Source organism: Lepidochelys kempii, chromosome 6, assembly GCF_965140265.1.
Source record: "Lepidochelys kempii isolate rLepKem1 chromosome 6, rLepKem1.hap2, whole genome shotgun sequence".
Lineage (NCBI taxonomy): Eukaryota > Metazoa > Chordata > Testudines > Cheloniidae > Lepidochelys > Lepidochelys kempii.
Genome location: NC_133261.1, coordinates 116,057,201 through 116,081,180, shown reverse-complemented (window position 1 = coordinate 116,081,180; position 23,980 = coordinate 116,057,201). Strand labels below are relative to the sequence as shown.

General features: G+C 47.0%; 2 protein-coding genes across 4 annotated transcripts in view; both read right to left on the bottom strand.

The window, feature by feature from the left end:
* INF2 (inverted formin 2) overlaps positions 1-16,228 on the bottom strand; it is an 81,515-nt gene extending 65,287 nt beyond the window's left edge. For all 3 annotated transcript variants that reach the window (XM_073349798.1, XM_073349799.1, XM_073349801.1), the window contains exon 1: positions 15,718-16,228. The gene's annotated coding sequence lies outside the window, so the exon portion shown is untranslated. The remainder of the gene's footprint in view (positions 1-15,717) is intronic.
* Positions 1-23,980, bottom strand: part of ADSS1 (adenylosuccinate synthase 1) — a 229,782-nt gene that overhangs the window by 143,355 nt on the left and 62,447 nt on the right. The gene's annotated exons all lie outside the window — the stretch shown is intronic.

Here is a 23,980-nt window from a genome sequence, read left to right as displayed (position 1 = left end):
TTGGGAATAGTTAGCAAATATTTTTTACAAAAGCTCTTGCAGAAAATGTACCTGCTCTCTGAGCAGTAATTATGGTAAGCTTTGGTAATTTAATTCAATCACTGCTGTGTGAAACGGAGAGATTTTAATGTTGCTTTAAGCAAAAAGCCCAGTGAATCCTTAACTATGGCAGTGATTCTCAAAGCCGGTACCCCGCTTGTTCAGGGAAAGCCCCTGGCGGGCCAGGCCTGTTTGTTTACCTGCCGCGTCCACAGGTTCGGCCAATCGCGGCTCCCACTGGCTGCGGTTCACCACTCCAGGCCAATGGGGGCTGCAGAAAGCGGCATGGGCCGAAGGACGTGCTGGCCGCCCTTCCCGCAGCCCCTATTGGCCTGGAGCGGTGAACCGTGGCCAGTGGGACCCGCGATCGGCCAAACCTGCGGACGCGGCAGGTAAACAAACCGGCCCGGCCCACCAGGGGCTTTCCCTGAACAAGTGGCGGACCGGCTTTGAGAACCACTGAACTATGGCATCTTCACTGCTGCCTCCATAATTTACTGTATTGTCTGGTTACACAATGGATACATGAAATGAAATAAACTAATTAAATATAAATAAGTCAATTTTGCCTTTAAAAATTGGATTATTCTGAATTCTAGCAATCAGTGTCGTCTTGCAACTGTAGATTTACGTGACTAATCAGCACCATCCAAGTGGTTCAGATTGTTCTTGTAGGCTGAGTGCTAAGAATTTTAGAAACTAGATACACAACACATTGCCAGCTGGCACAGGCCCAATAACTCAGCAAATGCAACAGCAGTGTTCTGTTTGGGTGATTTAGGCAGAAGACTCACCTGCTGTAAAATACTGGAAGAGACTAGCGCCAGAGAGTTACAGAAGTAATATTTATCTCCATAACCCTCTCCGTGGTAAGCTACCCAGTCCTTAGTAATGGCACAGGAATGTTAGTCACTGGGTCTCTTAAGCTGTAAGCCAGGTCAGACTGAGTCAGTACTTGTTTAAGAGAGTTCTAGGGAAAAGCTATAGGGTGTTGCAAGAAGTAACCTTGGTGCTTCAGGAGATGGTCAGGTCTTCCCTCTGACTGAGCGCTGAACCAATGCCTCAGCAATCAGAGCCAGCCATGGTACTAGAGGAGCTATTTAAATTAAGTGTCCTCTCTCCAAATGTGCATGGAGAGGAAACTGAGGGGGTACAACTCCTTCTAACTGCAAAGAAGGGAAGGAACATGGTTTCCTTGGCACAGTGCCTACTTGCAAAGAGGCAGGAAACTCCTTAGAGTAGTTGGTTGGGTGACAGATGGGGAACGGCCTATGAGGCAATAGTGATGATGGGGTATTTCCTAGGTTTGATATCTGGCTATCTAAAATCAGTCTGGTTTGTTTCTTCATTTATGAACAATGCATAAGGCTATGATTTTGTCATGGATATTTTTAGTAAAAGTCAGGGATATGTCATGGCTAATAAACAAAAATTTACGGATGCAGTGACCTGTCTCAGACTTTTACTAAAAACATCCCTGACAAAATGGGGTCCAGCACCCTGCCCCACGGCATGCAGCGGCTGGGAGCTACAGCCCCTCTCTCAACCCTGCCCAGTGGTTGGGAGCTAGGGGGATCCCCCCCTGCCCGCGGGAGCTGGCGGGGGGAGCCTGCCGTCTACAGTGGCTGGGGAGCTCCAGGATCCCCCTGCAGAGGATGGGAGCTGCGGGGAAGGGGCCTGCTGCCCGTGGCGACTGGAAAGCTCTTGGGTCCCCTGGGAGCTGGGGGAGGATCCGGTGGCTGGGCTGCTGCAGGGACCCAATGTCACAGAGGTCTCTAGAAGTCACAAATTCCATGACTCCCGCAACCTCCATGACATAACTGTAGCCTTAACAATGCATTCTGAACACATAAGGAATAGGAAGTCTCAAGGAGGAACACATAGGGCTGTAAAGCCACCTCCTGTGCCACCTCCTGAATCTCTCTACCTACTTTCACTTCCCTAGTTCCCTTGGAGATGAAAACCATGAAAAGCAAGGAGATTCCGACCTCTGGATGTGTTTGTACCTTGGTAACACTACAGCCCTCTCCGCCTCACAACTATTTCTCCTACCACCTTTGCGTAAAATATACTCTGTATGTATGGAACGTTGTAAGAACAAATTGGGAAAATTCTTTATCTGATGGATAATTAGGACTAGCTGCAGTGGCTTTACTGCTGCCAGAACGTGCGTGCTTCTTGGCAGAGGTTTTCCATTTAATGCCTGCTTTAAATGTGATACATAGTTAAAAATATCAGCATTTTTTTTAACTAGGAAAACATTGTGAGATAAGATATCCTGTTTTCAGGAGGGTACATGCAGCAGTACAGAAGGATCTTCTGCTTCAGTGCAACACTTTGGGCTTTGTTCAGCTTGGAATGGAGATTACAAAAGTATCCAGAAAAAACAGCATCAGTGGTTGCATATAGAGTGATGAACACAGTAATCCTAATATAGACGGGAAACATTTACAAATTATTTTCAAACAGATATGCTTATGCCAATTACTAATGCCAATACAGAGAACCAGTGGGGTAGTGCTGATATTTATTATTTATTTATTCTGAATACATATATATTACATCCAAAATTTTCTGTGCCCAATTTGAGAAGCCTCAGTCCTGATTTTTCAGAGTATTTAGCATTATATGGCACTTTAAATGTTCAAAAAACAGCTTCCACTGACTTCAGTTGCAGTTGTGAGGACTCAGCACTTCTGTACATCAGACCCCTGGAGTCTCAAGTTAGGTACCCAGGAAATGAAGAACACGCTGTTAGTGGCTACCTGTGAAAAGTTTGGTTCAAGTGAGCTGCCCAGCATTACACAGGAGTGGCTGAGGTAGTGACAGAATCTAATTCTGCAGGACAGCATTCAACTGCTTAAATAAACCATGAGACCATCCTCTTTTCTGTTCTTTCAATCCCCTTTCTCACTCATTACACACTTCCCAACTACTCCAAGAAATGCGACGGGGTCCTACAGACCACAGCCTCCTTCATTGCACAATCCTGATTTATCCCGAGACATGTCCATCCTGTGCACTAAATGAGGCAGGGATCCTCTGGAAAAAATGGTATGTGATCATGTAACTAAAGACTGTATCACAATGCACAGGCAACCTTAATTCTGGGATTTCATAGGCATGTGCTGAAAGCAGAGGAACCGTTGAGCTCAGCAGTCTTGGGTTCTATTCCAGGTAGGGTGACCAGATAGCAAGTGTGAAAAATCGGGACGGGGGTGGATGGTAATAGCAGCCCATATAAAAAAAGCCCCAAATATCCCTATAAAATCGGGACATCTGGTCACCCTAGGTTCTGAAAGAGATTATTCGCTAGTGGTCACAGATCCTTCTGCCCCGCCACCTCTGGCCTATGCTTGTCCTACTCCTGTTACTTCCCCGACCCCTGGGCTCCTTGTCCCAGTCTCGTTGCCTAGCCAGTCTGTCTCCCACTCTGGGCTGCCCATTTGAGTCCCGGTCTTCCTCTCACCCAGTGCCCTGTCCTACTTTCCATCTCTGGGCAACTCATCCTGGTCTGTCCTCCTTGTACCAGTCTCCTGGCCCACTCGTCAGTTCAAGTCCCTTCCTCCAGATTTCTCCTCAGATCTCAGTCCCCTCCACCCTCAACTCCCAGGTCCAGTCTCCATGTCCAGCCAGTTCCAGTCTTTCCCTATCTCAGTTCCTCATCTGATCTTAGCTTCTCATCACTCCCTATGGTCCAGGTCTTTTCCCTCTCCATCTGAGTCATGCTATTCTTCCTCCACCACATAGTCTGCGACCAGCATGGGAGTTATTGTGAGCACAGGAAAAGCAGTCTCCCTGTTTACAGTTCCAGTGCCCAATACCACAGCAGCTGGGAGGTGCAAATTGCAAGGGAAGTCCTGCTTGGCTCCTGCAGCCCTAGGTTGGCGGATGCTCAGTGCAGACTGAATCTCCAGAGATCTTAGCTTCGAAACTCTAACTAGTCTCTAATGAGTGTGTGCGATCTGAGATTTGCAAAGGCTTATAGCTTGCCCAAATTTAGTCCCTTTTCCCTGGGATCTAAAAAAGGCACATGCTTGGCACCAAGCAATAGTCCTACCAAATTTCAAGCCTCTGCTCAAAACCATGAAGGGGCTAAAGCTTCTCAAAGAAACAGCTATACAATCCATCCCATCATCCAGATCATTAATGAAGATGTTGAACAAAACCGGCCCCAGGACCGACCCTGGGGCACTACACTTGATACCAGCTGCTAACAAGACATCGAGCCATTGATCACTACCAGCTGAACCAGCTTTCTATCCACCTTATAGTCCATTCATCCAATCCAAACTTTAACTTGCTGGCAAGAATACTGTGGGAGACCATAACAAAATCTTTGCTAAAGTCAAGGTATATCCCGTCCACCACTTTCCCCATATACACAGAGCCAGTTATCTCATCATAGAAGGCAATCAGGTTGGTCAGGCATGACTTGCCCTTGGTGAATCCATGTTGATTATTCCTGATCACCTTCCTCGTGTCCAAGTGCTTCAAAACGGATTCCTTGAGGACCTGCTCCATGATTTTTCCAGTGACTGAGGTAAGACTGACCGGTCTGTAGTTCCCCGGATTCTGCTTCTTCCCTTTTTTAAAGATGGGTACTATATTTGCCTTTTTCCAATTGTCCGGGACCTTCCCGATTGCCAACGAGTTTTCAGAGATAATGGCCAATGGCTCTGCAAACACATCAGCCAACTCCCTCAGCACTCTTGGATACATTGTATCCGGTCCCATGGACTTGTGCATGTCCAGCTTTTCTAAATAGTCCTTAACCTCACCACTAAGGGCTGCTCACCTCCTCCCCATACTGTGCTGCCCTGTGCAGCAGTCTGGGAGCTGACGTTGTCTGTGAAGACCGAGGCAAAAAAAGCACCGAGTATGTCAGATTTTTCCACATCATCTGTCACTAGGTTGCCTCCCCCATTCAGTAAGGGTCCCACACTTTCGCTTTCTTGTCTTACTATGTGTTTAAATAGAACCTAACAAAATGGGGCCCTGATCCTGCTAGGGCATTCTGGGTGCTGCTGTAACATGAACAATTAATAATAATGTTACTTTGGCGTAACAAAATGGGCTTTTCTGTTAGAGCTGGCCAAATTATTTACTGTGAATAAATTATCCAAGGTATCCCTTTGTTGTGTTTACAACTTGTTTGCAAGCCAATCCAGCTTTCTTGCTAACATGTGCATGAGTATTCACCAAAGAGTCTGGTGGAAGAATTTTCAGGCTACAGGTTGTTTAAAGATTGTTCACTTTTTTTCATGCTACTTTTGGTGTGTGATTTGAAACCTAAATCACATGGTATTATTCCTGCCCCCTGACTGGAAGCCTGAAACTTCTCAAACAAAGTGAATGGCAGGTGGAGGATAAAGAATATAAAGCTAATACAAAATAAAATTTCTGTCTTGCAGGAAATTGTGATGTTTTGACATTTGTTTTCTTCCTGAATCTGGATGACAAGTCTAAATATCAAAACATTGTTCAGAAAAAATTTGATTCAGAAATATTGAAATGTTTCATTTTGAGTTAGGTTGACACTCATTTCTCAGTCTGCCTCAGCCACCATGGTACCTTATGGGAGATGTAGTTCTTGGCCTCTCCTGTATCCCTTTTTCTCTATGGGCCCTACTCTTGGCTAGACTACATCTCCCATGATGCACCTAAGTTTCTCCCTGTGCCTGAACTGCTGCTGTGCCTCATGGAAGATAGAGATTCATTTTAATTTTACCAACAGAAAATTCCACCAAAATTGATCTTCTCAAGCAGAAAGTTTTGATGTTAATGAAACTGCATTTTTCGATGGAAAATGTTTAATTCAAAACTTTTGGACCAGTCCTACTCTTGTATGTGCACAAATACAAGATGGATATTCACACAAGAAGATGGACATTCATACAGAGAATAGCCACTTCCCAAACATCAGTGGGAACAAAAAATATTTGTATGGATGTTCACAAATGAATGGGGCAAAAACAGGGCTCAACCAAACAGCCACTCACAATCTGAATGAATATTTATGGGCATTACATTGAACCAGGTCAGTTGGTTATTTTACACAGCAAGTGGCCTAATTACACACACCCGATATGTACACACCCCCTATTCAAACTAAACTAACCTTAGCTGGGATTTCCATAACACACCCACTCTTTCAAGTGACTGGATCCTTTCTCTCTTCCACACACTTTATTGCTTGCAGCAGGGTTGTAGCGTGTTGGTCCCAGGATATTGGGGAGACAAGGTGGCTGAGGTAATATCTGTTATTGGACCAACTTCTGCTGACGAAAGAGACAAGCTATTGAGTTTACACAGACCTGAAGAACAGCTCTGTGTAAGCTCAAAAGCTTGTCTCTTTCACTAGCAGAAGTTGGTCCAATAAAAGTTATTATCTCCCTCACCTTACAATCTGTGGCTGTGCCTCTCTATTGTACTTTATTGGAAGCTTTGTTTGCATACAAACATTATGAGGAATTGCTACTGAGCATGTTCAGTCACTAATTTTAAAAGTTAAGAATCTGAGCTGTTTAAAATCATTTCTTGTATAAGGTAGAAAAGGGGCTTAGTGTGCTTAGAAACTAATCCCCTCCAGAAATGCTTTTAAATTTAATCCAATTACTTTCTCTAGAGCAGTGGTTCCCAAACTGGTTCCGCCGCTTGTGCAGGGAAAGCCCCTGGTGGGCTGGGCCGGTTTGTTTACCTGCCGCATCCGCAGGTTCAGCCGATCGCGGCTCCCAGGGGCCGCGGTTCGCTGCTCCAGGCCAATGGGAGCTGCTGGAAGCCGCGGCCGCAGGTTCGGCCCATCGTGGCTCCCAGTGGCCGCGGTTTGCTGCTCCGCGAACCGCGGCTACTGGGAGCCACGATCGGTTGAACCTGCGGCTGCAGCAGGTAAACAAACCAGCCTGGCCCACCAGGGGCTTTCCCCGCACAAGCGGCGGAACAAGTTTGGGAACCACTGCTCTAGAGCCATATAGAAAAGTTTGAAGCCAGTTTAAAAAACTTATTCACGTTGCAGTTCTGTAATTCTAAAACATCTTGGCCAATTTTAACCTTTCCATTGCTCTGCTCCAGAATTTGTACCAATGAGGTATCAATTATTTCAGACATCAGTTTTGGGGGCCTAGAATTGTGTTTCTCAAACCTTTTATTTTCAAATCTAGTCCAATGTCTTGTAATTGAAGTGACAGACAGGGTGGATTGAAAGCAAAGTGTTTTATGAGTAATTTTTATGTTCCTGCTTGTAGCAAAACGCCTTTGCTATAAAGATTGTTTAAAGTTATATACGGTGTGTTTCCATTAGTAGTAATAATGTCTTGCTCTTCCATAGTGCTTTCTATGCAAGGATCTCAAGAACTTCATAAACAGTTTGCTGGCATTAAGTTTTATTTTACTCTGTCTTTCCAAATAAATAGAAAAGTGGGTTAAGTTACCTGGGCCAGATCCTCAGCTGGTGTAAACAAGCAAAGCTCCACTGAAGTTTAAAAAGCTGCACCACTTTACACCAGCTTAGGAGCTGTCTCTCACTGCCTGGCCTAATACATAGAAGACACTAGACTTGTCCAATATCTTTAAATGAATAAATAAAATGACATTTTTTATTAAAGCAGTCCAGCTCTACACATATGAACTGCTCCAATGCTTTCTTATGAGTGCACCCAGAACAACAGTTTGAGGCTTGCAGACTTCCTAATCAATCTGAGAAAGTGTAACCAATTTGGCCAGGTAATAGAGCTCCTTTCATTCTCCTAGGGCAGGGGTTCTCAACCTTTTTCTTCTGAGGCCTCTCCAACATGCTATAAAAACTCCACGGCCCACCTGTGTCATAGCAACTGGGTTTCTGCATATAAAAACCAGGGCTGGCGTTAAGGGGTAGCAAGCAGGGCAATTGCCTGGGGCCCCATGCCACAGGGGCCCCCACGAAGCTACATTGGTCAGACTTCAGCTTCAGCCCCGGGTGGCAGGGCTCAGGGACTTGGGCTTCAGCCCCATGTGGTGGGGCTTTGACTTTCTGCTCTGGGCCTCATCGAGTCTAATGCTGGCCCTGCGTGGAGACCCCCCGAAACCTGCTCAAGGTCCGCTAGGGGGCCCCGGATCCCTGGTTGAGAACCACTGTCTTAGGGTACGTCTGCACTGCAATTAGACACCCACGGCTGGCCCGAGCCAACTGACTCAGGCTAGTGGGGCTTGAGTTAAGGGGTTGTTTAATCGCTGGAGCCCAAGATCTAGGACCCTGCAAGGTGGGAGGATCCCAGAACCCAGGCTGCAGCCCAAGCCCAATAGTCTACACCACAATTAAGTAACCTTGCAGCCTGAGCCCGGCAAGCCCGAGTCAGCTGGCACTGGCCAGCCATGGGTGTCTAACTGCAGTGTAAACATACCTTTATAGACCTTGTGGGGCACATTTAGCATTCAGTTACAGTAGTGTAAATCCAATGTAACTCCAATATCTAGATAGGAATAACAGTAACATTTGAGAAGAGTAGAATTTGTCCCCAGGCTTTCAAAAGCAGCAAGTGCTCTTCAGAGATGGATAAACACTAAACAGCTCACAAATACTGGACATTATGTTCTGCAGTTTGGAGTCCCGTTGTTCAGTGGGATCAGGTTTTGACCCTTAGGAAATCAATGTAATAGAGAAAAATTGAGTAATTCAACCTTGCTACTTATAGAAACGGCAACTGAATGAGCTAAAAGCCACATTTCCCTAATTAAAATGGAGAGAAATGATTTAGCTATTTCTAGTCTATAACATTAGGTGTATTTATTCCTGCAGTTTAGCCAAGGGGAAGGTTTGATTCTGTGCCCAACAGTGCATTAGCTCACATGAACAAGGCAAGTCAATGTTTGCTTCACAATATCTTAGTGTGAATCACTAATATCCTGTAAAAATATTGCAATCTACTTTTCTTTCTCCCAACAAGCTTTTTATTCCCACTATGTCTACATTCTAGATATGGCTGAAACTTAAACCAATGATTTCCAAAGTTTTTAATGGCAGAAGTAATTAATCTAATTGATGGAGTGACTCATTTTTGTCAGCCATTTTTGATCTAAGAATACACAAAAGGCGCAGATTGTAGAGCATTTGCAGTGGCGAACAATTACACTCACAAACAGCCCTCCGGAAATCAATAGCTCTACTTATGGATGTGCTCAGCAATATGAGCAAAAGCTCCACAATCTGGCCCAGAAAGCTGGAATCTCTGGATATTTTATGTAGCAGCTATAATTTATGAACAGCGGGACGGACCTCAGTGCAGTTTTGGGCTGCAGCATTATATCTTGGCTGAAAAACACAATCTGCATCTTCTAGACTGAAAACACTTTGAGGCGAAGATTGTCTTTTTGTTATCTTGATTCTGTCCCCTGCACAATGGGCTCCTGGCCATGACTAATCACTAAACAGTGTTAAATTAGATTGGTGGAGTTAGATGTGTGGAAGTCTTATGGAGTTAGCTACCACCCCAAAAGCCTGCATTTTAAAATACAAATGGTGACAGACAATGGCAGGCACCTCTCTAGAAGACTCAATTAATTCAGGGAAGTTTTATGGCCTGTGTTATACAGGAGGCCAGATTAGATTATTATAGTGGTCGCTCATGGCTTTATAAACCATGAAGGGCTGTGTCACATTACTGAAGAAACATTAGAAAAGTACAGTTCGTTGACTGGCTCTTATACTGAGGTTTTGCGTGAGAAACTAAGGTGGGGGTGGGAGTTGTGGGGTATGATTAAATAAACATGGTGGATACTGCCATTGGAGAACGGGAGAGCCATGCTTACAGAAGAGAAAGCTACTGACAACTGAAAGCAAAATAAATTCTCATAATTTACTGGGGGCGGGGGAGACCAAGTAGATAACAGTTCACAGAGATGAAATAGTGATCTGGGAAGCAGATGCAAGGCAAAGTATCTGGGAGTATCCTGGCCTTCTGGAAGATAAAATTTTGGTCTGGAACAGGTAGGGAAAGAAGCCTGATTCTCCAATGCCCTGCACCTTCTGTAGTCATTTACACCTGTGAAAAATGGGTGTAAAATGCTACCCAATCAGGGCTTGTCTATACACAGTGGTGCACTGGTTCAATTTAAGGTATGATTTTAAATTAATGTAATTAAACCAGTGCAAAAGCTGTGTGGACACTAATTTTGCTGTAATCCAGAATTTTTGTGGTTTACCTTAAATTGATTATGAAGATTAAACTGAACTGAAATAAAACACTCTTAACCTGAAATAAGAGTGTCCACACAGGGGTTTGCACCAGTTTAACTAATCCAGTTGAATTAAACAGGGTCAAGTTCGTGTGTACACAAGGCCTCAGAATGGTAGCTTTTTACTGCTGCTATGCATGACCACACAAAGGCAATGGAAAATTAGGCCCTTGGGTGTTGAACTATAGAAGAAAATCTATTTACGAAACTAAGCTACCTTGTATTAGATAAGCCTGTGCTTCCATCTGGAGGCCCTAAGAACGGATGGTGCAAACATCTTCGAAAGAAAATACAACACATCCCTTTTTGGGCTGGATGTGCATGACTTAACAGAAGAGAATGTCATCCAAACGGATAAGCAGAAGACAGCTTGCAGATAGATAAAACCAATGTGGAATAAGAAGCACAGAGAGAGCTGCCTTGTTAAAAATAATGTAGTTTAATTGCCAGTGATTGGACTGTAACGAAGTTATGTCCCAGCTATATCAAGACAAACAGACCCGGCTCAGCTAAGTTAAAAACGATGTCATCTTCATTCATTTTGTTGGACAGCTGTGAGGGCTGGGGCGTCTCTGCACAGCCTTGTATTGATAACAGTGCAGAGACACAAGGCTGCACGTAAACTCAGGAGCTCAGCGAAGGAATGTGCTTCAAGCAGGCCTGGGCTCGCCTTGGTGAACATCCTTTAGGAAGATGCCACTTGTTCTGCTAGTGTGCTAGGAAGGCTAGTACAAAGAGGCGGGTATGATGGCCCCACCTCCTCCCTGGCCCCTTGGAAGTGGCATATATTCCTGGGAGTACAGGAAAGGATTAGTTCCTGTGCTGCTCTGGCCACAGGTTCTACCAAGGAAGGAAGTCTACTTCCATCCCTTCTTACCCATTGTGACCTGTGCAAGGGCTGGGGACAGTCTTGCTCAGTATATCGAGCATCCTGCATTGCACGGGATGGAGCTGGACTGCATTCTGCCCAACTCTCCTCTCGTGACTTCTATCCTTGGGCTTTGATGTCCTGGCTCACTAAAACATGGTTCAGCTTTCCAAGCCAGAGACACTAAAGTGAGCAAAACCACTGTGACGCTCGGATGCTTTGAGGTACTTATTGTTGCCCCTTCTCCTGACCCCAGTCTCCTGTTCTGATAACAGCATTGCCCCTCTGCCAAGCAGTAGCAGATGTCTAGGGCCTTTCAGGTTGGCTTCCCAGTGGAGGAGAAAATCAAAGAAGTGACATCTGGATATCTTCTAAGTGTAACTGTAACTGCTTTATTTACACATATATCAGACTTTCCCTTTTATATTCCTCTCTTTCAGGAATCTCATCCCAACACCAATGCCCAGTTCTCAGGGAGCAATTCTACCTGAAGAACGGACTCGAGTCTAATCCAGGTTATTGGGCTCAGTACAAGGGCGAATGAGTGGGCCTTAAGTGTCTGTGATGTACAGGAGGTCAGAGTAGGTGGTCTTGTGATCCTTTCTGGCCTTAAACTCCATGGCCATGTCTACATCATGGGTGCTACAGCCACCCAGCTACAATGATGCAAGTATACCGCTGTAGCACCTTAGTGTAGACTCTTTCTACAGCGATAGAAGGAGTTTTTCAGTCGATGCAGGAACTCCACCTCCCTGAGCGGAAGTAGCTAGGTTGACAGAAGAATTCTTCCATAGACCTAACTGTGTCTCCGCCAGGGAGTAGGCTGGCTTAATGACGGCACTCAGCGGTGTTAATTTTTCACACCCCAAAGCACCATACCTATCTCGACCTAACTTTAAGTGTAGACCAGGCCTATGACTCTAATTGTACGCCAAGGCAGAGAACAAACTCTCCGTCTCCTGGCACAGAACAACTGCCATAACTATAACTATAGTGAGCAGAACCATACTTGGGACCTTTTCAACTCCAAAATCTGACAGATCTACAGCTGCTTATTGTTAAACTGGATTATTCCTAGTCTAATGTCTCTTTTGAAGGCAGCTCTCACTTTTAAGGTGGTTTTAACATTTTGGGTGAAATCCTGATCCCACTGAAGTCAATGACAAAACTCCATTTGACTTCAATGGAGCCAGGATTTTATCATTTGGGTCCAATTCCTGTCCAGTATAATTCCATTGACTTTGTTGTCAGGCCCTTTATTCATTCACAGCTTTCCTAAGGTCATTTTAAGTACATCATGAAATCCTATGTTTTCATTTATTTCTGACTTCACTATTTTGAAGCATTTTGAAATGTCAGGTAAGATGCCAGGCTGTTGGAAATAGCTGAACTTGGAAACAATATTGATCATTATGTCAAATGGAAAAATTATCATACTGCTAATCAACAAAGACCCCTCTGACTTTAAACTTTCTGTGGGAATAAAAGACTATGCTGACAAATCACAACCAATATTCAGCTGCCACATTATACAACTAGTTACTTTCAACTGCAATAACTCTTTATATGCATACGCTGTGACTCAACAGCATATGAATACAGACACCCTCTTTGTACTTATTTCCACATTCAGTTCCATAAAATTGGCTACCCATCCAAGCTGTCGACATCTGGAAGCAATTACAAAATTTGTCTGTTATACAGCAGTCACTTTCCCAGGGAAAACAGACAGTGCCCAGCCTCTGATTAGAAAGTTTAGTTGCTTGGCTAAGGCACAGAACTATTCAGTGCATTTCTTTTGCAAGGTTCTTTTAATTGTTCCTTCCTTAGTATTCTTCCAGCACAGCTCCTAAACTGGAACTACCAGAACATTGTGTCGGAGCCCACGCCCAAATCCACAGCAGAACTAACAGAAACAATGCCAGCTAAATTAACTATAATCAAGGATGATAGTCTAAATCTCAACCTTTGATTTGATCTAATCGTTTATGTAAGTATTTGCATGGCCCTTTACAGGGTACTACATGAGTGCCTCCCAAGTATCTTAAAAAGATAAATGTTTGCAAAATCCATGTTGTACTTCGTGCTTTCAGTGTTCATTTTTCACCTTATAAGACAAAGTCAGTGTTGGGAGCACAGTACTTATAAGCATCCCTATAATAATCTGTTGTACGTATGTGATTCCATAAAACAGGTAAATAAACCTGAGTTCTGGTTCTAGCTGGGAATTAGAGACTCCTAATAAAGTGTGCTGTGAAAATGACTAGGAAAATACTTTGATAACGTTTTAAGAGTTAAGTGGTGAGCCCCATGCCACGGCAAAGTCAGAATAGTGTTAAATCACATTGTAAGACTACAGCTAGAATTTACAATATATTTAACATTTTTACTCAATCAAGTAAAAAGTATCAAGATCATAAATGTAAAAAAGCATGGATAATTCCTAGGACTCTGTGGTATGTCAACACTGCAATAAATCACCTGTGGCTGGCCCATGTCAGCTAACTTGGGCTGGCGTGGGCGGGAGGGCTTGGGCTGCAGGGCTATAAAATTGCACTGTAGTCATTTGGGCTCAGGCTGGAGGTTGGGCTCTGGGACTTTCCCCCCTAGCATGGTCCCAGAGTTGAACGGCATCTCAGATAATTACATTCGGCCTCCTAAAACATCAGGCCAGCTTTAACTGGATAAGTTGTTTATTCCTGATGTGATCCATTGTATAGTTATCAACAGCTCCCATCTTCTCCTGCAGACAGGGCTTCATTATATAGCAGTGGGAGAAATCCTTCATCTATTATCCTATACACAATGGTCATGTGAGACTTCAAAATTAACATTTGTAAAGTGAGATCCTTTGATGAGAGTCTGATAGAACTATCCATTTATTACAAGACAGAAATAACTTTTCAGGTATCTTGATAAATTTCTGCATACCATATTTTCTAGGTCTTATTTGACAGCACCTACATTTCCTCTGCATAATGGAAAATCAAGTCAACAAGGATCAAATAGGGTTGAGTCCGACTATTGAGAAACAGAAGTTAAAGTCCAGGCAAATGCAGTAGGCTAAATTCATTCTTAGTGTAACTCCACTCACTTCAGTTCAGTTCCTTTACACCAGGCTTGAATTTGGCCAACAGTCTGACCCCTGAGTACGGTGCAAGCTACAAAATATTCTGTTTGATGTGCTTCTCAAATTGGGGTTTGCCCACCCAGAGGAGTTGCCACGTCAGATCATTTGGCATGTATGTATGCTGAGTCCAAGGAACCTGGGCAAGAACTGTGTGTCTCATAAAATGGGTACAGTGCTGGGAATTAGAACCTCAGACAGGATTTGGAGAGTTTCTCCTGCCTGAGACTATAGCCAGGATGCCAGGAGAGCTCCTAGATTTTCCTCATGGCTCTGGAACTCATCTGAGGTTGTTGATGCGCTGATTAGGTTATCCCTTCACAGCATTGCTAGGATGTCAGCGAAAATGCTCTCTGGGAAATGGCAGTGGGTGTGTGCACCTGTGTGCACACAGGAATGAGTGGGGTAAGATATGGGGAAGCCTTGCTGAAAAATGCCAGACAGGATACTCTCCTTCAAAATGACAGGTTTCAGAGTAGCAGCCGTGTTAGTCTGTATTCGCAAAAAGAAAAGGAGTACTTGTGGCACCTTAGAGTCTAACCAATTTATTTGAGCATAAGCTGCATCCGATGAAGTGATCTGTAGCTCACGAAAGCTTATGCTCAAATAAATTTGTTAGTCTCTAAGGTGCCACACGTCCTCCTTTTCTTTTTTCCTTCAAAAGCAATTTTTAAAAGCATGTAGTTGATGTGGTATGTCTCTAGATCTAGCACAGCAAGCAGAAGTAGAAACTTCCCCATACTCCACTACCAATGTGCCTCACCCTCAGCCAGAAGGATTGCATCTTTCAGAGAGAGCATATCGGTTAGTTTATAGGTCAATTTAGCTGTTATTCTAAGTAAATTATGATAATATTTTAAAGCATGTAATTACACTATAGCCCATCACAGCTAATGAAGGCATTTGTAAGGGGCAGATGCTGACATTTTAACCTGAAATCAGTGGGACCCCAGCAGAGTAAGAGTAAGGTGTCAGAATCTGGCCTTTTATATAGTAATATTTTACAAAACATACCTACAAAACACCCCTGCCATACACATTCAAGTCTAAAAATACTGGTTTTTCTTACCATATTTCTGCTAAAAAGCAGCCTAGGACTGAAGGTACAGACTAGCTCTCAATCCGATTTTTTTTTTTTTTTTTTGGCGCACCGCCGTGAATTAAGGTGGATGGGCCAGCCCAGATTTTGTTACCCTCCACTCTGAAATTCTTTGCATAGCGGAGTCGGAGACAATCAGATCTTTCACAATTCTTTTAAAGGAAAAACAAATTCCTCCAGCTGAATGCAGCGGGCTTTGCTGCAGGGGACCCTGTTCTCTACCGAACGCGTGCGGAGCTCGCCTGCCTCCGCCCAGAAACGATTCTGCAGCCCCGGGCTCTTGAGAAATCAAAAGCCACCACTGACACTTTCTTGCCGCCCCCTGACTCCCGCAGCAGCCCCCCAGGGTCAGTGGGAAAGAGAGGATGGTCTTACCCGGCTCTCCCTGCGCTTGTTTTTCTCTCCTTCACAGGCAGCTGCTGCTGGCAGGCGGGGCAGCCAAGATCATCCTCTCCCTGCTTCCAGTGCGTGCCCGGGAGGGAGCCGCTGGCGGGCGCGGGGCAGGTCCGGACAGGCAGCCCCAGCCCAGCTGGTCCCCGGCGCTGTGCAGGCGGCGATCGGCTCCTGTCACTGCCCAGCGTCTCACGTGGAGGAGCCGCACCCCGCCCCGCTCTCCCCCTGCCGATCGGCCCCCGGCCCCCATGCTGGGCGGGTCCTGCTCGCCGGGCAGCTCCGGAGGCTTGTGTGCAGGGAGCGCCGGGTCCCAGGCACCGCCCAGCCAGGGCCGCGGCTCCCCAGCAGCCCCCGGGCAGCCGTTCCCTGCCCTGCGGCAAAACGGCAGGGGCCCCGCAGCAGCAGGGGGAGGAGAGACCTCGGCCCCCACCCCCCGGCCCGTACCTGGGATGGGGGGTGAAGGGGAAGGGAGATGCTAGAAGAGGAAGGGAGGGTGGGTGAGGGCGAAGTGGGAGGGTGGAAGGGGAGGGGAGGGGAGGGGAGGGGAGGAGAGGGAGGGTGATGGGGAAGGGAGATGGTGGGAGGGGAGGGTGGATGAAGGGGAAGGGAGATGATGGAAGGGAGGGGAGGGGAAGGAGGCGGATGGGGAAGGGAGATGGGAGGGGGAGAGGAGGGTGGATGAGGGTGGAAGGGGAGGGTGGAAGGAGGAAGGTGGATGAAGGGGAAGGGAGATGGTGGAAGGGAGGGGTGGGGAAGGAGGCTGATGGGGAAGGGAGATGTGGGAGGGGAGAGGAGGGTGGGTGAGGGGGAAGGGAGATGGTGGAAGAGGAATGGAGGGTGGGTGAGGGTGAAGGGAGATGGTGGAAGGAGGAGGGTGGAAGAAGGGGAAGGGAGATGGAAGAGGAAGGGAGGGTGATGAGGGAGAAGGGAGATGGTGGAAGGGAGGGGAGGGGAAGGGAGATGGGAGGGGAGAGGAGTGTGGATGAGGGTGGAAGGGGAGGGTGGAAGGAGGAGGGTGGATGAAGGGGAAGGGAGATGGTGGAAGGGAGGGGAGGGGAAGGAGGCTGATGGGGAAGGGAGATGTGGGAGGGGAGAGGAGGGTGGGTGAGGGGGAAGGGAGATGGTGGAAGAGGAATGGAGAGTGGGTGAGGGTGAAGGGAGACGGTGGAAGGAGGAGGGTGGATGAAGGGGAAGGGAGATGGTGGAAGGGAGGGGAGGGGAGGGAGGGTGATGGGGAAGGGAGATGGGAGGGGAGAAGAGGGTGGGTGAGGGTGGAAGGGGAGGGTGGAAGGAGGAGGGTAGATGAAGGGGAATGGAGATGATGGAAGGAAGGGGAGGGGAAGGAGGCTGGTGGGAGGGGAGAGGAGGGTGGGTGAGGGTGAAGGGAGATGGTGGAAGAGGAATGGAGGGTGGGTGAGGGTGAAGGGAGATGGTGGAAGGAGGAGGGTGGATGAAGGGGAAGGGAGATGGAAGAGGAAGGGAGGGTGATGAGGGAGAAGGGAGATGGTGGAAGGGATGGGAGGGAGGGGGATGGTGGAAGGGTGGGTGGGTGAGGGGGATGGTGGAAGAGGAGGAGAGGGAGGGGGAGGGTGCAGGGAGACGGTGGAAGGAGTGGAGTGGGTGGGTGAAGGGAAAGGGAGATGGTGGAAGGGGTGGAAGAGGAGGGGAGGGTGGATGAGGGTGAAGGGAGATGGGGGAAGCAGGAGAGTGGATGAAGGAGAAGGGAAATGGTGGAAGAGGAGGGGAGGTGGGTGAGGGAGGATGGGGAAACGTTATCCACAGGTGACAGAAAATTATGTGGAACTTGTAGCGTGCACAGGGTGTGAGCTGAGGATCCAGTGTCTCTGCCTCCCTGGCCGTAGCCAGGGTAATTCTGGCTGTTAGCTTCTCTCTAGAGATGTCACCTCACTTACAACCCAACATGCCCAATGTTTTATGAAGCAAACACAACATAAGAGCCAAAGCTGGGAGGATGGATTTCTTCTAGTCCTCCTTGCATGTCCCATGCAGTAGTCTAGAGCACCTCTGGCAGTGGTGTCTAGAATAAAGTCTCTCCTTTTCCCCGGTGCAGTTTTGGTACTGATCAGTGTATTGCCTCCTTTGGGAGAAAGGGTTGTGTCTTGCTTCTGAGCTGAAGTAGGGGAGACAACCTGAGCACAGCTTGACGTGCAGCAGAGAATCCTACTGAAGAGGAGAGATTTTGTCCCCTGCTCAGGAAGCTCATCTCTGTGCCATCGATATTAGTATTCTTGTTGATCACATAGAGCAGAGGGAGACGCGACCCCCAGCAGTTGCTCCTGAGCATATTGAGAGCCTTGAAGGTGAAGGACGTAAACCTGGGTCTACTACTGAATGGGAGCCCAGTGACAGGGGAGCACTGCAGTGATCCGTTCTTCTCTGCCTGCTCAGTTCATCTTCCTCCCAGATGAAACTGCCCACATCAGAGAGGAGCTGGCTTGCACCTGTGTGCTTACCCGCTACCCTGGCACTGACTCTCTCTTCTATCGGGCTCCCTCTGACTGTGGGGCCTGGAGCCCAAGTCCTTTATTCTGTTGCTGGAGGGGGGTTATGGAGGAGAGGAAAAAGGAGGTGAGGGGGAAGTTGGGGAAGATCGGAGTAGGCTAAATAGATGCTGCGAGGCCCAGTGAGTAGGACAGGAGTGGCCAACCTGTGGCTCCGGAGCCACATGCGGCTCGTCAGAAGTTTATATGCGACTCCTTGTATAGGCACCGACTCCGGGGCTGGAGCTACCGGTGCCAACTTTCCAACATGCTGGGGGGTGCTCACTGCTCAACCCCTGGCTCTGCCACAGGCCCTGCCCCCCACTCCACCCCTTCCCACCTGATCGGGAAGGCGCTGATCGGCGGGGCTGCTGATGTATTACTGAGGCTCTTTGGCAATGTACATTGGTAAATTCTGGCTCCTTCTCAGGCTCAGGTTGGCCACCCTGGAGTAGGTCAGTGGATTAGGATTTTAGGCCAATTCTGCCACTGGCCTGTTGTATGACCTTTGGCAAGTTACTTCAGTGCCACAGTTTCTCCATCTGTAAAATAGGAATAAGGATTCATTTACCTTCTAAACATGATTATTATCATCAAAGGGGGGAAGATGGGGAAAAGAGAAGGAAAGGGTATGCATGGCGCTTTTCTGCTTGCCACAGGGGATCAGGACTTTTGTCTCCTTTCACTGGTAGAGATATGGAGGGGCTGACTCACTCAGTGAGTAGCATTGCTAGCCACAGGTTAAGCCCTGGTCTACACTAGGAGTTGAGGTCGAATTTAGCAGCGTTAAATCGATTTAACCCTGCACCCGTCCACACAACGAAGCCCTTTTTTTCGACTTAAAGGGCTCTTAAAATTGATTTCCTTACTCCACTCCCGACAAGGGGATTAGCGCTGAAATCGGCCTTGCTGGGTCGAATTTGGGGTACTGTGGACGCAATTCGACCAGGGCTTAACCTGTGGCTAGCAATGCTACTCACTGAGTGAGTCAGCCCCTCCATATTTCTACCAGTGAAAGGAGACAAAAGTCCTGATCCCCTGTGGCACACCGTAGCCTGGCCAGTCATGAAACTGGTTTTCAAAGCTTCTCTGATGCGCACCGCGCCCTCCTGTGCTCTTCTAACCGCCCTGGTATCTGGCTGTGCGTAACCAGCAGCCAGGCGATTTGCCTCAACGTCTCCCCCTTACTCTCACAGATATTGTGGAGCGCACAGCAAGCAGTAATAACAGTGGGAATATTGGTTTCGCTGAGGTCTAACCGAGTCGGTAAACTGCACCAGCGCGCCTTTAAATGTCCAAATGCACATTCTACCACCATTCTGCACTTGCTCAGCCTGTAATTGAACAGCTCCTGACTACTGTCCAGGCTGCCTGTGTACAGCTTCGTGAGCCATGGTATTACGGGGTAGGCTGGGTCCCCAAGGATAACTATAGGCATTTCAACATCCTCAAAGGTTTTTTTCTGGTCTGGGAATAAAGTCCCTTCCTGCAGCTTTTGAAACAGACCAGAGTTCCTGAAGATGCGAGCGTCATGTACCTTTCCCGGCCATCCCACGTCGATGTTGGTGAAACATCCATTGTGATCCACCAGTGCTTGCAGCACTATTGAAAAGTACCCCTTGCGATTTATGTACTCGCCGGCTTGGTGCTCCGGTGCCAAGATAGGGATATGGGTTCTGTCTATGGCCCCACCACAGTTAGGGAATCCCATTGCAGCAAAGCCATCCACTATGACCTGCACATTTCCCAGGGTCACTACCCTTGATATCAGCAGATCTTTGATTGCGTGGGCTACTTGCATCACAGCAGCCCCAACAGTAGATTTGCCCACTCCAAATTGATTCCCAACTGACCGGTAGCTGTCTGGCGTTGCAAGCTTCCACAGGGCTATTGCCACTTGCTTCTCAACTGTGAGGGCTGCTCTTATCTTGGTATTCATGCGCCTCAGGGCAGGGGAAAGGAAGTCACAAAGTTCCATGAAAGTGCCCTTACGCTTGCGAAAGTTTTGCAACCACTGGGAATCATCCCAGACCGGCAACACTATGCGGTCCCATCAGTTTGTGCTTGTTTCCCGAGCCCAGAATCGGCGTTCCACCGCATGAACCTGGCCCATTAGCACCATGATGCCCACATTGCCAGGGCCCCTGCTTTGAGAGAAGTCTGTGTCCATGTCCTCATCACTCACGTCACCGCGCTGACGTCGCCTACTCACCCGGTATCTCTTTACCAGGTTCTGGTGCTGCATATACTGCTGGATAATGCGTGTGGTGTTGAATGTGCTCCTAATTGCCAAAGTGAGCTGAGCGGGCTCCATGCTTGCCGTGGTATGGCGTCTGCACAGAAAAAAGGCGCAGAACGATTGTCTGCTGTTGCCCTGACAGAGGGAGGGGCGACTGACGACATGGCTTACAGGGTTGGCTTACAGGGAATTAAAATCAACAAAGGGGGTGGCTTTGTGAGAAACTGAATGGCCCCCTCAAGGATAGAACTCAAAACCTCAAGGATAGAACTCAAAACTGGGTTTAGCAGGCTATTGATTTCACAGAGGGAGGGAGGGAAGAGAAAATGAATACAAAACAAATCTGGTCTATTTCTTGTTTTGAGCCACTTCATCTATCTTTATACATCTTGCTGGCAGGAGACTGTGCAGTACGACCGTTAGCCATCATCAACACCTGGGCACTCAGCAGAAGATGGTGCAGTATGATGACTAGCCATCATCTTCTGCTAGCTGCAGATTAAAAGACAGTGCACTGCTGGTAGGACTCAATTGCCATGAGACAAAACAAGGGAAATGACCTGGCTGAGTCACTCCCATGTTTCCCAGGCGCCCGGTTAAAAGAGCACCCAGGACTACGTCGATGACGGCTACCAGTCATACTGCACTGTCTGCTACCAAAAGGCAATAAACTGCTGCTGTGTAGCAATGCAGTACCACGTCTGCCAGCACCCAGGAGACATACGGTGACAGTTAGCTGAGCAGGCTCCATGCTTGCTGTGGTATGGTGTCTGCACAGGTAACTCAAGAAAAAAAGCGCAAAACGATTGTCTGCCCTTGCTTTCACGGAGGGAGGGAGGGAAGGGGGGCCTGAAGATATGTACCTAGAACCACCTGTGACAATGTTTTAGCCCCATCAGGCACTGGGATTTCTACCCAGAATTCAAATGGGCTGCGGAGACTGCGGGAACTGTGGGATAGCTACCCACAGTGCAATGCTCCGGAAGTCGACGGTTGCTGTGGTACTGTTGACACACTCCGCCGACTACATGCATTGAGAGCATTTGTGTGGGGATACACACAATCAACTGTATAAAAACGCTTTCTACAAAACCGACTTCTATAAATTCAACCTAATTTTGTAGTGTAGACATACCCTAAGAGTTGATGAGCATTTTATTCCACTCAGCGAACCCGCCAGTGACATCACCTGACAGACTTCGGCGAGGGAGAAAAACTGAACTGAAAGTCAGGATGAAGCTGTTTTGCAATGTCTGAACAGTAATACCATTGCTGTGGGCTGGGGATAGCCAAGCCTTCTGACGCTTGATTTAGGTTACGCAATGATTACAGGATAAATATGCAACTTTGGGAAATCTGTAAAAGTGGACCTATGTGATGTTGATGTCACCATTTGCTTGTAAAACACAAGGGTTTTTTGAGGGTGGGACGGGAGAACTTTAGTTCTTGGTGGGGAGGGGATATGGGAGAAGGAGACTGCATCTTTTAGGAACAGCTCTTAACCTTCACAGTTCTATTGTTATTTTTAAAAAAATAATCCTTTTAATTGCTGTGGTTCTTTCCCAGCTAATACCCCAATGCAATAAACATAGACACCCCACCAAAACAAATTGATGGGCCCCCAAGAATGTTTTTCTGAAATGAATAGGTTTTAAGCTTGATTTTTAAAGGGCTAACTATTACCCAGGAAATAGAAGTGCTTTATGTCCTCAGGTATTGGCTGCTTCAGTGGCTGAAGAAAGACAAATCCCAGATATTTTATACTTCAGTATGTTTATTCTCCTTTGTTTGATCTCTTATTCTTCTCTTCTTGGGGATTCTCCTGGGGTTTAGGAATCACTGAAGTAGGGGGTAAGGGGAGGCCTGGCTGTTTTGGAGCCCTTGAATAAAGTGGTGTATCTGGAGCTTCTCTGAGCTATAACAGGGGCTCACCAGGCTTCCTGCTCAGCTGCTCTTAGTTCACCCATCCTACTCTAAAGTTCATATTGGCAACGCTGCTTCCCATCTGGGATTTGAGTTGCACATTGCACACCAGCTAGCTCAGTGCATCAGTTAGGAATGAGAGGAAAAGTGACACCATGCAGAAGAATTTCTGGGCTGTGAGAGGACCTCTGTCATCTCATGTAGAAATGAAGGGCAAGGCTCGCCAACAGCAGGCAATGGAAAAAGACGTAAGGACTATGACAATTATGAAGTTGAGCTGTGTCTCTTTGCAACAGCCTTGGCCATTACCCCACAAAAATCTGTCCCACTGAAGTGAAATAGGAGGAACTGGAAAGAACACAGGTTTCCATGTTAATTTATTGAAATAAAGTACTGTGTGCATGAAAAAGGGAGAGAGAATGAGTGAATAGGACGGGGAAAAGTTGTTTCCTTTTTACACGCACGTGTACCATTTGAGCTCTGGGCTCCTCTGTAAATTTATTTAGCATTTGCCTTTTTTATTATTATTCTACACCCAAAAAGAGTACAGGGTCATATTTTCATCTCCACCTATGCCTCGATTAGTCTGCACGAGACTCTATAGAAGGGTGTAGATCTTGTGTGCATTTTTTTTTATTTTTCATCTCTGCATTTCATTGTCAAACACAATTCACTAGGTTTATGAAGCACTCATAATCAGTTTACTTCCCTATACATTTGTTATTGTTTTCTCAGTGTTGATCAAATTAGAATGACTATGCAGTTGACTTCTGTCCTGCATTGTTCATTCAATAATAGCATAGAAGAGGGGTGGCCAACCTGTGGCTCTGGAGCCACGTGTGGCTCTTCAGAAGTTAATATGCGGCTCTTTGTACAGGCACCGACTCTGGGGCTGGAGCTACAGGTGCCAACTTTCCAATGGGCCAGGGGGTGCTCACTGCTCAACCCTGGCTCTGCCACAGGCCCTGCCCCCACTCCACCCCTTCCCACTCCCTCCCCTCAGCCTGCACCCGCCCTTGCTCCTCCCCTTCCCCCCAGAGCCTCCTGCACGCCACGAAACAGCTGATTGGGAGATGCAGGGAGAGAGGGAGAGGTGCTGATCGGCGGGGCTGCCGGTGGGTGGGAGGTGCTGGGAGTTTGTGGGGGGGGGGCAGAGAAGCTGATGGGGGGCTGCTGACGTTTTACTGTGGCTCTTTGGCAATGTACATTGGAAAATTCTGGCTCCTTCTCAGGCTCAGGTTGGCCACCCGTGGCATAGAATCATAGAAATATAGGGTTGGAAGGGATCTCAAGAGGTCAAGTTCAGCCCCCTATGTGGAGGCAGGACCAAGTAAACCTAAACCACCCCAACAGGTGGTTTTCTAAGCTGTTCTTAGAAACTGTCAATGATGGGGATTCCACAGCTTCGTTTGGAAGCCAATTCCAGAATTTAACTACCCTTCTAGTTAGAAAGTTTTTCCTAATGTATAATCTAAATCTTCGTTACTGCAGATTAAGCCCATTACTTCTTGTCCTTCCTTCAATGGAGCTGGAGAACAGTTGATCACCATCATCTTTATAACAGTCCTTAACATATTTGAAG